We start from the raw sequence: 14,743 nt of genomic DNA, 5'->3' as shown, positions 1-14,743 counted from the left end.
TGGATTATTTTGAAATTGTAATTTTTACAATATTTTTTGACAGTCTAGAATTATGATAAACGTTTCTGTTTTAACTTTTAAGGGCATTTTTATTATAATTTTCTGGAGATGAAGATTTCAAATTTATTGAAAACTGATTTCAAGACTTCCCGTGTCCTTCCGAGAAGCACTCAGACACCAAAAGTGAGGAAAAGCTTTCCAAGCCCACGTCTCTTCCCACCTCGCAACTCCCAATCTCTTTTCCCACATGAAAAAGTCAGTGACCGGTTTTCCTCACCCGAAAGGAAGGAAGCCAGACCGCGAGACCGTCGTCCAGAGCGTTCTGACCGGTGGCTCCATTACCATAAGTATGCGTTTCAGGATCTCTCTCTCTCTTTTGGAATGTTAACGTACCTCTTTTGCGGCGGTTGGGCTCGACTTGAAAAGGTTCAAAGTTAATGCGTTTCGTGGAATTTTATGTGGCGCCCGGGTCGGTTGAAAAGTGCTGCCAGAAACCGGGAAAACTCGCCCCGACGTGCTGCCAGCGGCGCGGTCAATTGAAGGTGGAATTTATGCGAGGATCCCTCGTCCATTTGGGTCTTGGAAGTGCGGAACTTCATTGCTTCATATATGAGCTTACTGGGAAGGGAAATGGAGCCCTTATCGAACGCTGATTGACGGGATCCTTTTAAGTTTTTGAGGGGATTTAGAAGCTTTTAAGTATAGCATATCGCCGCCGTCGGGCTAATTTGTCGTACGTGCATTTTGGGCCAAATTAAGCTAAGAACGCCATTTTGTGCAGCTCACAATGACTCACCTTTTTTTTTTTTTTTTGATAGTATCGTGCAAGCATTGGTGATGGGAAGGTGGATTTTTGTGGTGTTCTCTTTGTGCTATGTTCGTGTTCATGTTCGAGTCATGCATGCAGTGGGGGGTCATTGTGGTAATTGATATTATTGCGCGTCAGTATCGTGCAAGCAGTGGTGATGGGAAGGTGGATTTTTGTGGTGTTCTCTTTGTGCTATGTTCGTGTTCATGTTCAAGTCATGCATGCAGTGGGGTCATTGTGGTAATTAATATTATTGCGCGTTAGTATCGTGTGGGCAGCAGGGCCAGGAAGATGGTTTTATTGTTGTGTTCGTTTTGTAATGTATTTGTATTTAAATCTAGCATGACTTTTTGTGGTGATGGTATGGTTTTGGTGGTGGTGGTGGTGGCGGTGTTGAAAAAAAAAAAAAAACAAACGTTCATTTTACTAACATTGAGTCCAAAACCTCCCTACAAACATCTATACCACTAGGTGACGTAGAGATCTCTGCGCATTCTAGATAGATGTTTACTAACATACCTTCCAATCCCCGAGGTTAGCAAGGTACCGGCCAGGAGCCCCTTATCTTACTGGATAGTATTACACGCTCATCTAAAGAGGAAAACATGGTATCTCCCGTGTTGGAATATTGTAACCGGATGAGAGTCTAGTGCTATCATACGTTTAATTACAGTTAAACAGCAAGATAAGCGTTGTGCAGCCATCCGGAATTGTGCGACCTTTAATGCTAATGCTAATGCTAATGCTAATGCTAATGCTAACAATGACTCACCTTTTGACCTTCACAGATCCCCAAAATTCGATTTCATTTTTGTCACTTTCCATATGAAATAAGTTCCAATCTTGTCGTTCTATCTTGACACAGCCTGAAAATTGATGTAAGTGCGACAATTGGCCAGAGGGGTTTCAAGTCAGAACGCGTTTGACACTGATACAAGCTCGACTAGCGTAAACATTTTCAATTATAACTCGGGACTCCGGCAACCAAATTCAACCAAAATTTCCATCTCATCACCATTTCAGACAGAAAATTATTGAAAAACATGTATTTTTTGCCTGTTTAAAAATTTAAGGGGTCGTACTGCCCCTCCGTCACGAGATATCAGATAACAGACCTAGGATACAAAAGTTACCCCTAAGGACAATGTTTGACGCACATCGAAGAAAGGCGGGGCAAATTTCCCGATTTCATGTGAGTTGGTAGAGAATTACCCAAATGGGTAAACTAGGGACCAACATAGGGAAATGAAATGTTCTGGCAGAAATTTCAAACAACCAAAGTCATTTAAATTTAAGGTTGAAAATTTTGTAGTTTTTCTTTGGTGTTGGCACTTTTCTTGTACCGAACAAGCACAAACATAATAAAAATAGTAATAATTTGACAGTTCGATTGGAACCCTGAGATTGACAATTCGTCTCTCCATATAGGCTCTTTAGGGTAAACTAATGCTCACTTTATTACAACGATGCGGAGTTGGAGTCGGAAACGGATCCTTCGTAACATTAAAAATCTTTCTTCAGTGTGAAAATTAAACTAATATTTTTTCTAGACATCGAGAAAAAGTAATGTTTAAGAAAAAAATCAACTTTAAAAGGAAGTCTCGCAAAAACAAAAATTTGTCAGCTTTTCGAATATATTTTTTTGTAGACATCTAAAAATATCTGCACCCAAAAAAATATATTTATAAATCTGCAACAGTGGACTTACTGCAGAAAATGTTACATTTAAGAACAGTTTTTGCAGCATTCTCATATTTCATTTTTGGCCTAGTGTAAACATTTCAGTGATCTGCAGTTCTCACTACATAATACATTTCTCGAGGATACTTTACGTATCTCCTCGAGTAACTGCTCAAAGTGAAGAATGTGCTTGTGCTCTATTCCTCTCACTTCATCAAGCACTCAACGACGCAGAGGTAACGTATCAAATTACCAATGAATTTTGATATTTAGTTTCACAATATTTTTTTTTCTCCAAATCCGGTACCAGATTTTGCACCAACCTAAAATCTTGCGCAAAAGATGCGTTTTAGTATACAGTGGACTCTCTGGCAGTCAATCTTCTATTAAGTCTATTACAAATATTTTTTTCTAAAAAACATTAAAATTTCAACGGAAACTATGTAAAACTCTTTAAACATACAGCAAACGCGAACCTCTCCAACTCAGGGCTGTGGAAAAGGAGCAGCAAAATTCTGGTGAGTTGGTAAATCTTTTGTTTTACAGTGCTCATACTTTATCTTGGTTAGCTGCTGATAGAGTTGAAAAGTTAGCTAAAAAAAACTGATATTTTAAATTTTCAGCTTAACAATTTTTTCTTAAAAATTTTAATCATTACCTACAACTTGATTGACCGAGCCACGTAGCCCAGTGGTAACGCTTCCGCCTTGTAAGCGATAGATCGGGGTTCAAATCCCGGCTCGGACCAACACAACTGGGTGATCTTTTCCCTTCTGGATTCGATTGCTTAGTAAAGGGAAGGTAGTGTATCGTCACAAACTGGACCTTATCAAGACACCATAGGAAGACAACCTATGGAATGTTAACATTAACCTTAACATGTTAACATTCAGTTGATTAATTACTGATTTTTTTGATTGTTTGATTCTGATTGATTAGTTACTGAATCCGCTTTGGTAATGCCGGCCCCGATACTCTTCACGGGTGTTTCCCTCAGGAACAGGGAAAGATTTACTTTTTCGGACCACCCCAACACGGCGTACGTCACCCTAATGACCAAACAAAAAATATGGGTCTTATTATTTTGGCCAAGGAACCCCCAGACAAATTTTGAGCCCGATTGGAGGACTTTTTTTTGGTTTAGGCTCTTTTCAATTGGAATTGCTGTATACAGATTTTCGAAAATGCACATGCCCATTAGGGTGTAATATCAAAATCGATTTTCCAGCATAGCACTTTTTCAGTTCCTTTTGGGGTCCTAAACAACTCCCCAAAGTTTGGGATCGATTGGTTTAGTCCTCACTTTGCGCAAAGCGATTCAATTTTCCATATAAATTTGTATGGGGAAAATCATTTTTTTGGATTTTGGTATTTATCAAATCCACGTTTCATGCTCTGGAATGTCCTCTACAACTTTGCTGAAGAGAGTATGGTGCTAACTTGCTCCTGAAAGAAGATATAGCGTCCTCAAAACTCGTCTAAAACGGGATTTTCGAGCGAAAAACACGTTTAAGACGAGTTTTGAACACGTTGTCTCTTTTTTTAGGGGCAAGTTAGCACCATACGCTTTTCGGGAAAGTTGTAGTGTCGTCCTTCCAGAGCATCCAAATATGAGTCCGGTTTTGATATAGCATGAAACTTGGATTTGATAAATATCAAAATCCAAAAAAATAGGGGTCCCCATACAAATTTATATGGAAAATTGAATCGCTTTGCGCAAAGTGAGGACTGAACCAATCGGTCCTAAACTTTGGGGAGTTGTTTAGGACCCCAGAAGGAACTAAAAAAGTGCTGTGCTCACTAAATTTGGACAACTTTATTTTTTTCCATACAACCATATTACACCCTAATGCCCATATTGTATGACTCACGCTCAAATGTGAATCGAAACTTGTGTGGAAAAACCGAATGATGCATGACTAACAAAGTTTCGTCCAAATAAAGAAAAAAGACTCGTTAGACTCACTTGAATCAAAAGTGCTTCAATTTGGCTCAAATTTGGAAGGGGAATTCGTTGTCCAAAATAATAAGACCCGTATTTTTCCTTATGGCGATTAGGGTGCTCCTATTCGAAATAGGGTGGTCCAAAAATACGTTTTTCGTCTGTTTTCATAAAAAACCACATTTTCCAGAAAAAAAAAAATTGGGACCTCCTTAGCACAGCGTGGGTCACTGTAATGGCCAAACAAAAAAATATTGGTCTTATTATTTTGGCCAAGGTACTCCTAGATTTTTTTCGAGCCTGATCAGCTTATGCACTTTTCAAATGGTATCGCTGTATACTTAACCTTAATTTTTATCATTTTACTAAAAGTTAATAAACTCAGTAAACAAACATTTAACTGTGATTTTTTTTTTGTATGAAAAAAGTAAAACTAAACAACTCATATTCACTTTGACGTTATCGATTCAAATTGCATTCTTTTAGCCATAACTATTTCATAATTATTATTTTTAAATGCATAAACAATCTATGGCCTACCCTAATACATGTTTTAAAAATATATATCTTGAAACAAGTCTTATTGTTTGAATAATAATTGAAAAATAACTTAAAATCGACTAAATGTCATCCCTTTTAACTGTATTGAAATCTTTTCTTTATGTATCAGTTTTCCGCGTTGAAAATACTTTTAAAATCAAATTAAGTTTAGTTGAATTTACTGAACCTATGATCAAAGAAGCCAGTCTTGTGATTCGTCAATACAAATTTACAATATATTCAAAAATTCAAAAAGAGAAGCAAATTAAATTCTTTATAATTATTTAATTGTTAACACATTTCAGAAAATACTATTCCACATTTCATTATGAATTCATATTTATTTTTTTTTTGTGTTTTTTGGTCACTGAAGTCAACTGGGACCGAACCCAGGCCACCTGGAGTTTAATTTAATTCACAAATATCTACTAATTTTTCTCAAGAATATCAAAAATAATAAATGTGTTAATTTTGCTGTTATTTTTGCTTAAAAGCTCACCATTGTCTAACTTTCGTCTAATCATTTGCATGATTAGAGATTAATTTGCTCGACGCTAAATTCCCAGACTTTTACGCGTAGGCAACGACGAGACTCCCAAATCCGCCAACAAAAGCGCCCTTTCCAAATTAATTAAATTGCCAACACGCTTAAGCACAGTTGGTTGAACTTCCTCTGCGCCAGCATCGATTTCCGCTCCTTGGAATGCCTTTCCGAATCGTGTAATTCGCGCGCTTGTTGAGCAACGGTTCGTTTTGATTGACGTCGGTGGCAAAATTCCTCGCCGGAAATTCTTCACTTTCTATCCAATTTCGGCGAAAAATTACGTCGATCCAATAAATATCGCCCCGGGTTCGAAGTGACGGCGCGCGGCACGTGCAAGTATGTGGAATCGAACTTTTGAGCAAGGGAAGTTTAAGTCCCTTTCCCCGCTCCCGGAAGGGTTATTTCATTAATTACACTTTGGAAAAAGGTTTCGTGTGAAAATTCTCTCATGTAAGTACGTGATTCTCGGTAAAAACACTTCCGACAACCCTCCTCGCCAACGAGGAACCTTTTCCTCGTTATCCCTTTGGGTTGGGTGGGATAAGGGGAAGAATCTTCTTATAGACTGCTGGTTGGAATGGAAAACTGCAGCATTCCAATAAATTGTATCCCATAAAAATGCCTCCAGTTTCGGATGGTGATCGGGAAGGTTCGGAGTATTCTATAGGGGACGGTGGAGTTGATACCTCCAACTATCGAACCGATTACGGCACTGAAAGGTCCCTTTTTCAACCCAACTCCAATCCCCACAAGCTGCCATCATCCTTTCAAACCTCCCCCGTCACAAGCATTTAGTCCCGAAAAGGAACTTCCAGTTTTGCCTGTGCGCGCGCGTGCCACCAATATCTCAAGCCTCGCTAAGCCTGATATATTATGGCTCTCCCCGCCGAACAACGCAACGATGTTCTGAGGCATATCAGGACGCCACCTTGGGTCTCCCCTGGGGATGATATCCTGGTGGGGGATTACGAGCGAAAGAAGAAAAAAAGTGCAACAACCTTGGGAGCACACCGCCGCCGACCGCAAAGCTCCGGAACTTTACGAGGGGAAGTTTTTTTTTTGGGTGGTTCGTCGAACCGGTAAAAGGAGGTGTTTTACCCTTCGCAGCACACTCCGGATGCTTAACTCCGGAACGTTTCTCGGATATCCGGAAAAGCTTTTTGCTACCCCTTTTTTTGAGAATGTTATTTTTTGCTCGCTTGTTTGTTTGTGGTTTATGAAATGGGCGGGAACGCGTAAGACATCATTGGTGATTAAGGGGTGGGAATAAGATATGCCGAGCAAGTTTTGAACAAACTGGAGGCTTAAAGGCATGCTGTTCCACTGTGATAAGGAAGCTTTGAGCTTAGAGTTTTGTTTGACCTTCAAATCTTGATTAGTAATTTCAAATGTTGGTTTCTACAAATAAAGATGTCTTTTCTTTGTTTACTAGAGTGTAACAAAAATGACTTTTTGGTGGGCATTCAAGGGTTTGTTCCGATGGGCATACTTAGCCCAAATCCCAAATATTAGTTTGATTGGACGTAACACGAGCTGGCGCTTTGCCTTTGAATTTTAAATGGGATTCAACCCGTAAAAACGTTACTTAATCCACCTTTAGGTGGTTGGTGCCTTCCTCTCATTTATAGAGTAACTCCAACCCACCTAAAGTGTCCACATTGTTCATGGATCTCCCCTAACATTCGCAGCACCTAAGAGGTCCTAATAAAAATAAGTGATGAGTAAAATAACAGACTACCTACAGACTTTTTGTCAAGTTTATACAGACACGGCCTTTGAGGAAAATGGCATCCCTCTACACGGCTTTTTCGTGGCGATCAGACCCGACCAGTTGAGGTTATGTGAGTTCAGACCATTTTTTAAACTGCTTGTTATTTAAGATAGGTAAGTCAAATCTTGAAAATTCTTACTTCACCTAAAAGGTCTTCTCATATGCTTTCTAAAAATATATAACATGTGAGGGTTTCATGAAAAAACCACCCTTTTTATCATAATTCTAATTTAATATGAAACAATTTTTTAAACATAACTTTTTAAATACATGATAAAACTGCATGAATTTAAATAGCAACTTAGGGGACGTTAAGACGGATCGATTAAATCCATTCCGGCCAAAATCGGTTGAGCCTGTGACGAGATAATCCAGTGTCATTGATTTGGTACACATGTCTACATACAGCCAAACACACAGACATTTGCTCAGCTAGTGATTCTGAGTCGATATGTACAAATGAAGGTAGGTCTAGGAGGTCTAATTAAAAAGTTCATTTTCCGAGTGATTTTATAGCCTTTCCTCAGTAAGGTGAGGAAGGCAAAAATGTTTTCAAAAATGTCACTTTATGAGGCGTTTTGGCCACTAAAGCGGTGATTTTCAACATCATTGGCGTGATCGATTTGGTGTCTTCTGCAAAGTTGTAGGTATGAATAAGGACTACACTGAAAAATACACGGTAAAAAAATTTGGTGATATTTAATTTCACTTTTTGTCACTAAAACTTGATCTTCAAAATAACACTATTTTTTAAATGCCAACTTTTCAGAAATTTCCAGAACGGGCAAAATATCTTCGTCCGAGTTAGGAATTTTTGAATCAATACTGATTTTCTAAAAAAAACGAAATACTGATCGCAAAAAATTTCATCTTCATTTTTTGATGGTCGAAGTCGAATTTGCAATCAAAAAGTACTTTGGTAAAATTTTGATAAAGAAAGTTATAGCCATTTTTAGGTTACTTTTTTAAGAAAAGTTTCAGGTATTCATTTTTAAAACTAGTGCCCATGTTTGCACTTTTTTGAAAAATTTGATGAATCTGATCTTTTCGAAAACAACATTTTCAAATTTTTTTTAATTAAGACTAACATTTCAAAAGGGTAGAGCGAGTTGTGGCGCTTTAACCATGGCAAATAGTGTCCAGGACATTCGTGGAATTACAATGTCCCATCCCAGAGGGTCCCGGAGTACCAAACCTTTTTAACATGGTGCTCCCAACGAATACAACCAAATCTCGGAGTCCACAAGCTGAACTCCTTGGCCTATTTTAGGACTCTGGGCCAAATATGAGCAAAATCGGTCATCATTGATTACTCGGAGGTGAAATTTATATGTGCTTTTTGTTGGCTGTGACAGTCGGTGCAAATGAAACACCGTTTTTTCAAAATTACTCGACGTTTCGACTCTCTGGTTTGAGTCTTCTTCAGGCTTGTATGGGAAAAATCGAAAAAATGTATGGAGATCCCAAGTTTCTTACGGTTTGGTCAGCACGGTGCGTTTCTTCCATCCAAATATTCCCAAAAGTGCGATTCTTTTTGAAAATTTAATGCTCTACAACTTTGTAGAACATACCAAAACTGAAAAACCCGATCCTGAAAAGTTATTAGCGATTTAAAAAAGTCATTTTTGTATGAAAAACATTTTTTTCACCAACTTTAGGCTCGGGTATCAATGGGTTTTTTTCTGGGCACCCTAGTGCCTACGCTTCTTCCTCCCCTGTCGATTCAGAATTGTGTTGTTGTTCGAACACTCTTGAGCACTGAGTGTTCGAACATCAACCCAATTACGAATCATCTCTGCGATACGGCTTTACGCAGTAGGCCTGGCCACTTTAACGGCACTCTCCAGGATTCCTTCGAAAGATTGGCTGCGCTAGGGTCTGATTAGATTAGATTAGATTTGAAGACTAAGATTTCAAAAGGGCGTATTGAATGTTTGGCCCATTTGAAATGTTAGTCAGTAGCGTGCCCAGATCCTCAAGGAAGGTGGGGCAGCAATATGAGCGTTTTGAAAATTTCGTCATTTATGGACACCCCCTTAGCAATTTTAGAACAAATTTCTAAGGATGGTGGGGCAACTGCCCCATGTTACCCCACCCTGTGCATGCTAGTGATGTTAGTCATGATTTAAAAATTTGAAAATATTTTTTTCGAATAGATCGGAAAATACCACGAATGTTTCATACAATTTTCAATTTGGGAAAAAACATCCAAAACTGTACTGTTTTCAAGATCAATCCATCTTAACTTCGATGTGAAACATTTGCTTTTATTCAACGGTGCTCGTTACTACACAGAAAAAAAAACAATTCTCGAAACCGTGAAGTCAGTTCACGATTATGAGAACCACGAAGGAATATATTCACGTTTATGGTGCAAATGCACCATACTCATGAATAAATTCCTTCGTGGATCTCACATTCGTGAACTTAATTCACGATTACGGGAATTGATTTTTTTCTGTGTACCCATGTCTGTTTAAAAGTACAGAAAGCTTAACCTTATTAAGAAATTAAAAGTGAGAGTGTATGCAACATGGAGTTAAACTTTCTGTGAAGTTGCTGTGAAGATTATCATAGCACTTTGAAAAATTTAACTCCATGTTGCACGCACACACTCTCACTTTTAATTTCTCGATTGTCATTATAAATATGTTTACAATTAAAAGATTCACTTTTTTGTATTATTGATTGAGAAACCTGAAACGGTCAACAGAAACCGAAAGAAATGTGAATACCTTGTTGGACGCAAACCGAACAAAAGCAAGTGGATAAGAAAAGTATCAATATAAAAACATAACTCAGATAGTGATAAAAAGAAAATATACGGCAGATCATCCAAAACTATTTAGCAAATGTAAATAAACGGAAAGCATCAGCAAGAATGACAACCAATTAGGAAATAATTTCTTTCAACTTAAAATAACAAATAATAACAAAAAAACCAAGCATTTCAAATAATAGTGTACTTTATTTGCAAACCGATAAACAACACTAAACGAAACACATCAACACAAACTGAACACAACACAACGCATCACAAATTAAAGAGGCTCTATCAACAAATCTCTCCACCGATAATGCCAACTAATTGATTTACCACACACTCACAATGCGCGATGTTCCGTTCCGTACGCCTCCTCGCGAACCTCGCGTTCGATTTCACACGAACACACTAACACCACCACGCACCCGTTCCGCCACTATTGTTTCCCCCCTCGGTATTGTTCTCCTCCACAACACTCGTTTTGACACTCACTTGATTGCGCTTAATTAGCGCCACTCTCGGCCGGAAATTAATAGCTCAAATTTTGCCCGACCAAATCCGGATTGTTTCCCCAAATTTACCGACTAGACCCGCAGCAAAAAAAAACGAAAACTACCACATTTACGAGCCGCTATTGTTCTCGTTCGCTGCCACGCTTGTAAAACCGATTATGATTCCAATTTGCCAACCTACACGACCACCACACCGAAGTAGGCCCCTGACTCGAGCTCGGGTTGGTGTGAGTGTGGCCAAAAACCGCTGCTCTAGTTGTGTAACCGCATCGATTTATTCACCGTTTCCGGCCCCGGGGACCCCAAAAAGTAGGCCTCGCCACGTCCAGTGTTGACGTTCCACCGAGAAAACTCCGTTGGTTTTCCGGGATTTCTGCGAAGTCCGCGGTTAAAGGGAAGTATGAAAAGGTCCGCAGGGCACAAGCCTTCACAATTTCACCCTAATCTTGTGCGGCGGCGAGCCACACGGTCCGTTCCCTTATCGGTCACCACCACCACCCGGGTGGGACAGATGGCAGCACTGCACACCACTTTTTGTTCCTTCCGCCGAGTGGGTCCTGCTGGATTGCTTTGATCCAGTCTGGTCGTGGCTTGCTGCCACGTTTTTTGCTTCACCTGCTACAAGCTCATGCAATATGTATCACTTGCTGTAAAAGCGATATGATTCGCTCCTATCCGAAATCCCGGTCCTGACCACGGTCCAACCTGCACAAGGGCACGCGAGCCCTCAACCTCCCGTAAGCCGCGCGCCGCCTTGATTGATTGATAGGTCCCACAGTGGCGTATTCCGCAAGCCCGGCTCACCTGCTGCGAGATTTCACCTCAACAACAACCACAAGCACCAGCAAAACAGCCAAGATCCTTGTATTCCCCTACACAGAGAGAGAGGCAAGCCTGCTTTGATTTACTGCCACCACTGTCCAAAAAGAGGAATCCCCTACGATCCGCGGTCCTTTGCCGTACAGCCCGAATCGCACACAACACGTCCTGTCCTTCCCGAAGCGACGAATCAACTGAGCAGGCCACACGACTTGCCTTTGACAGCTTCGGGCCCACTTTGTTGTTGTTGCTCCCGGTTGCATCGCGCGCTCTCGGCTTTGCCGTCGTGCGTTGCACGACGTGCAGCGTCGCGTCACGTTTGACAGTCGGCGATGTCACGCGAGCACGCTCAGTGTAGCTCAGTTTGCGAGGAACCCTTCAAAACAAGAGAATGTAAACAAAAAAGCGGGCAGAGAGCATTGCGTGGGAGCGAAGCACAATGTAATCCCGCTGTTTGTTTTGATCCCATCATCGCAGTCGGCGGCGGTGAGCAGCTCAAATTCCGCGCTGTCTGCCTGGAATCGTCGTTATTGGTTTGTTGTTGTTGTTGCGTCGGTGGAAGTGGCGGGTGATGACGGAGCAGAGAGAGAGAGAGAGAGCCTGTCTGTCAAAGTCGAAATGCAATAGCTGAGCGGGAGGTGCGGAAAGAAGGCATAATTTTGATAGACACTTGAATAATGAACAGTTTAGAGATTCGTCGTTTGTTGATTTTTTTTCGGGTTTTGTTGGTTGAAGATGGCGCTGCGGACAGTTTGGGGGATGTTGACTTGCTGCAGATGGGACGTCAGATTTCCGAGGGGCGCTGCATCGGAACAGCGGGAGCGAGGGTAGAAATGACTCTTAATTAATTGCCCATTCTTCGGCAGTGACGGCGCAGAGTGACAGGAGACGTTTCTAAGGAGGCCACGAGGAGCGTAGCGCTGCGTTGGGAAACGGCAGTTAATTTGCATTTATGAAGCCTATTTGGGATGAACAAACAAGACTGGAATGTTCCGAGTTGAAGGTAGACGAAGGATGATTTAATGAATATTAAATTACACGGACAGATGAGAATCGAGTGATGGTTGAGACATCGCTTTAGGAATATCTTAAGAAACAAACTTTTAAAAATCTCTTTAGCATAAGATATAGAACATTTTGTTAACTGCTTTTTATTGAATTATTTTAACATCAGCGACAAACAAACTTTGTTTTTTTGTTTTTTTTTTTAATTTTTGTTTTTGTTTTTCGAGAAAGAGCTAGTAAATTTATGAAGCTTGCTAAAAATAAAAATAAGACTAAACGAAACTGTAAAATTTTGCGCATGCATTTAAAAAATGTGATTGCAAAATAAAGTATTAGACGTAAGAACATTAGTAAGCTTTCATACATTGGACATTGAATTGGTACCATTATTTCTGTTTAATATGTACAAATATACCTGATTAAAATACGTTTAGCAACAAACTAAAATATAAGCTCTCTTTAATTACAAAATATTTCAATAATAAAAGTGTTTTTAAAATATTTTGTAATTAAATAGAGCTTATATTTAAGTTTGTTGCTAAACGTATTTTAATCAGGTATATTTGGTAATTATTGCTTTTATGTTCTCATTCCACATCTATTCATTTTACAACTCAAAACTATAAGAAATAGCTTAAATGCCGGATCGATATCCCAAAATCCACTCTTCGACTCCCTTTAATTACGTAAAATCCACCCAGGCTCATGTTTTCGTTGTCCACTTGTATCTTCACGCAGTAATTAAAGCCAAACATCTTTACCGAAATTGACGTCCACTTAACGTCAGCTTGAGTTTAAAAACTATAAACTTTACACGTTGCATCGAAGGTGTACGCAAGCTAGAGGGCTGGCCAGAGGCATTATTTGGCTTCCCACTTTTCACGCCTTGTCGTTTATTTTACGGTTTTTTCTTTTCATTTTCTCCAAGTTGATGCATTCCTCTGTACCGCACTGTATTTGCCCCGGATCAATATTTGCCCAACAGTTTTTGGAGGAGCTCAACACGTTACCTAAATTAAGCCAGGCGTCAAAGCACTTAAAAACGGTTTTTCTATTTGTCGAAAGGAAAACAAAATGCCAAACTCAAAAATATAACGTTTCTCTCTATTATGAACCCGCTGGAAGGTGTGGAAATTTTATTTCTATTTAAGTGTTACACAGCTTACCGCGTTTTGGGATTTTGGGGAAGAGCGTATATTTAAACTCTCCAGAGATCATGAAACGGTGCCTTATCCGTGGGCATCATTCCCTCCAAATTGATCGTGACACAAAAGGGTACTGTCTGGGGAGCCTCGTGGTACACACTCAGTTGCTATTAATAATCCATGTTTTGTGTAATGAATGATCTGTAAAATTGTTTAACTAACTACATTTTTTGATGACTTCGAGTAAAAAATATTTTCTGAAAATCCATAAACAAATGATAAAAACGTTTCTTAATCCACCATTAGGTGGGTGGTGCCATCCTCACATTTACAAAGTAATAATGAAAATAAGTTTATGAAAAAAATATATACCTGATACAGACTTTTCCAAAAAACATGCAGACTCTCATTTGAAGCAATTTGGCAACAGGGCGTTTCGCATCTGGCACGACTCTCGCACGTAAACAAAAAGACCCGGTCTTTTGAGGTTATGCAAAAAATCACCCTTTTTTGTATCTACAAAAATCTTTTTCTTGACTTAACTTTTTAAATACTTTACTAAACAAAATAAAATTCAACAGGGTCTTAGGGGACCCTAAAACGAGCAGAATAAGGCGGATCCGGCCAAAATCGGTTCAGTCAGTTCTGAGATAATCGTGTGGAAAAAAATCGTGTCTACACACATCCCAACAGACATTTGTTCAGAATTTGATTCTGAGTCGATAGGTATACGTGAAGGTATATCTAGGAGGTGTATTTAAGAAGTTCATTTTTCGAGTGATTTTATAGCCTTGCCTCAGTGAGGTGAGGAAGGCAAAAACATGATATAAAGTGTTATGCTAACAAGTTGGCGTGCCCAAACAACAAATTACAAAAACTTAGAAATAATTTAAAGCCCGATTTAATCCTACCTGGGGTGAGATAGAGCTTTCTTACAAAAGGAAGATTACGGCAATTTTTTTTTTCAAAGAAATAGCAAAATTAAGAATGGTCCATTCATGAATCAATTTAAAAATCAACCTAATTTTCTCATATAACTGAAAAACGCTGTTTTTTGCCCCATTTGCCATAGCCTGTACTCGCACACAAACATTTTCGATTTTCAAAATCAGAACAACTTATTTTTTGAGTCAGAGAATTTGCTCACAAATTGCGATGTTCGTAATGTTTTCTGCCAGCGATAAATTTTTCATATTCTCTGAGTGTTTTTTTT

The 14,743-nt window shown here is 39.3% G+C and overlaps 1 protein-coding gene across 2 annotated transcripts in view; it reads right to left on the bottom strand.

Annotated features, from left to right (window-relative positions):
- Positions 1 to 11,572, bottom strand: part of LOC6036616 (nyctalopin) — a 265,590-nt gene extending 254,018 nt beyond the window's left edge. Inside the window, exon 1 of one of the 2 annotated variants that reach the window (XM_038252641.1) lies at positions 10,383 to 11,572. The gene's annotated coding sequence lies outside the window, so the exon portion shown is untranslated. The remainder of the gene's footprint in view (positions 1 to 10,382) is intronic. The other variant, XM_038252640.1, reaches the window with a different exon arrangement.
- Positions 11,573 to 14,743: the final 3,171 nt, after the last annotated feature.

The sequence above is a fragment of the Culex quinquefasciatus genome, chromosome 2 (genome assembly GCF_015732765.1).
Source record: "Culex quinquefasciatus strain JHB chromosome 2, VPISU_Cqui_1.0_pri_paternal, whole genome shotgun sequence".
Classification (NCBI taxonomy): Eukaryota; Metazoa; Arthropoda; class Insecta; order Diptera; family Culicidae; genus Culex; species Culex quinquefasciatus.
The sequence above is the reverse complement of the archived record's forward strand: the minus strand, read 5'-3'. Positions and strand labels throughout refer to the sequence as shown.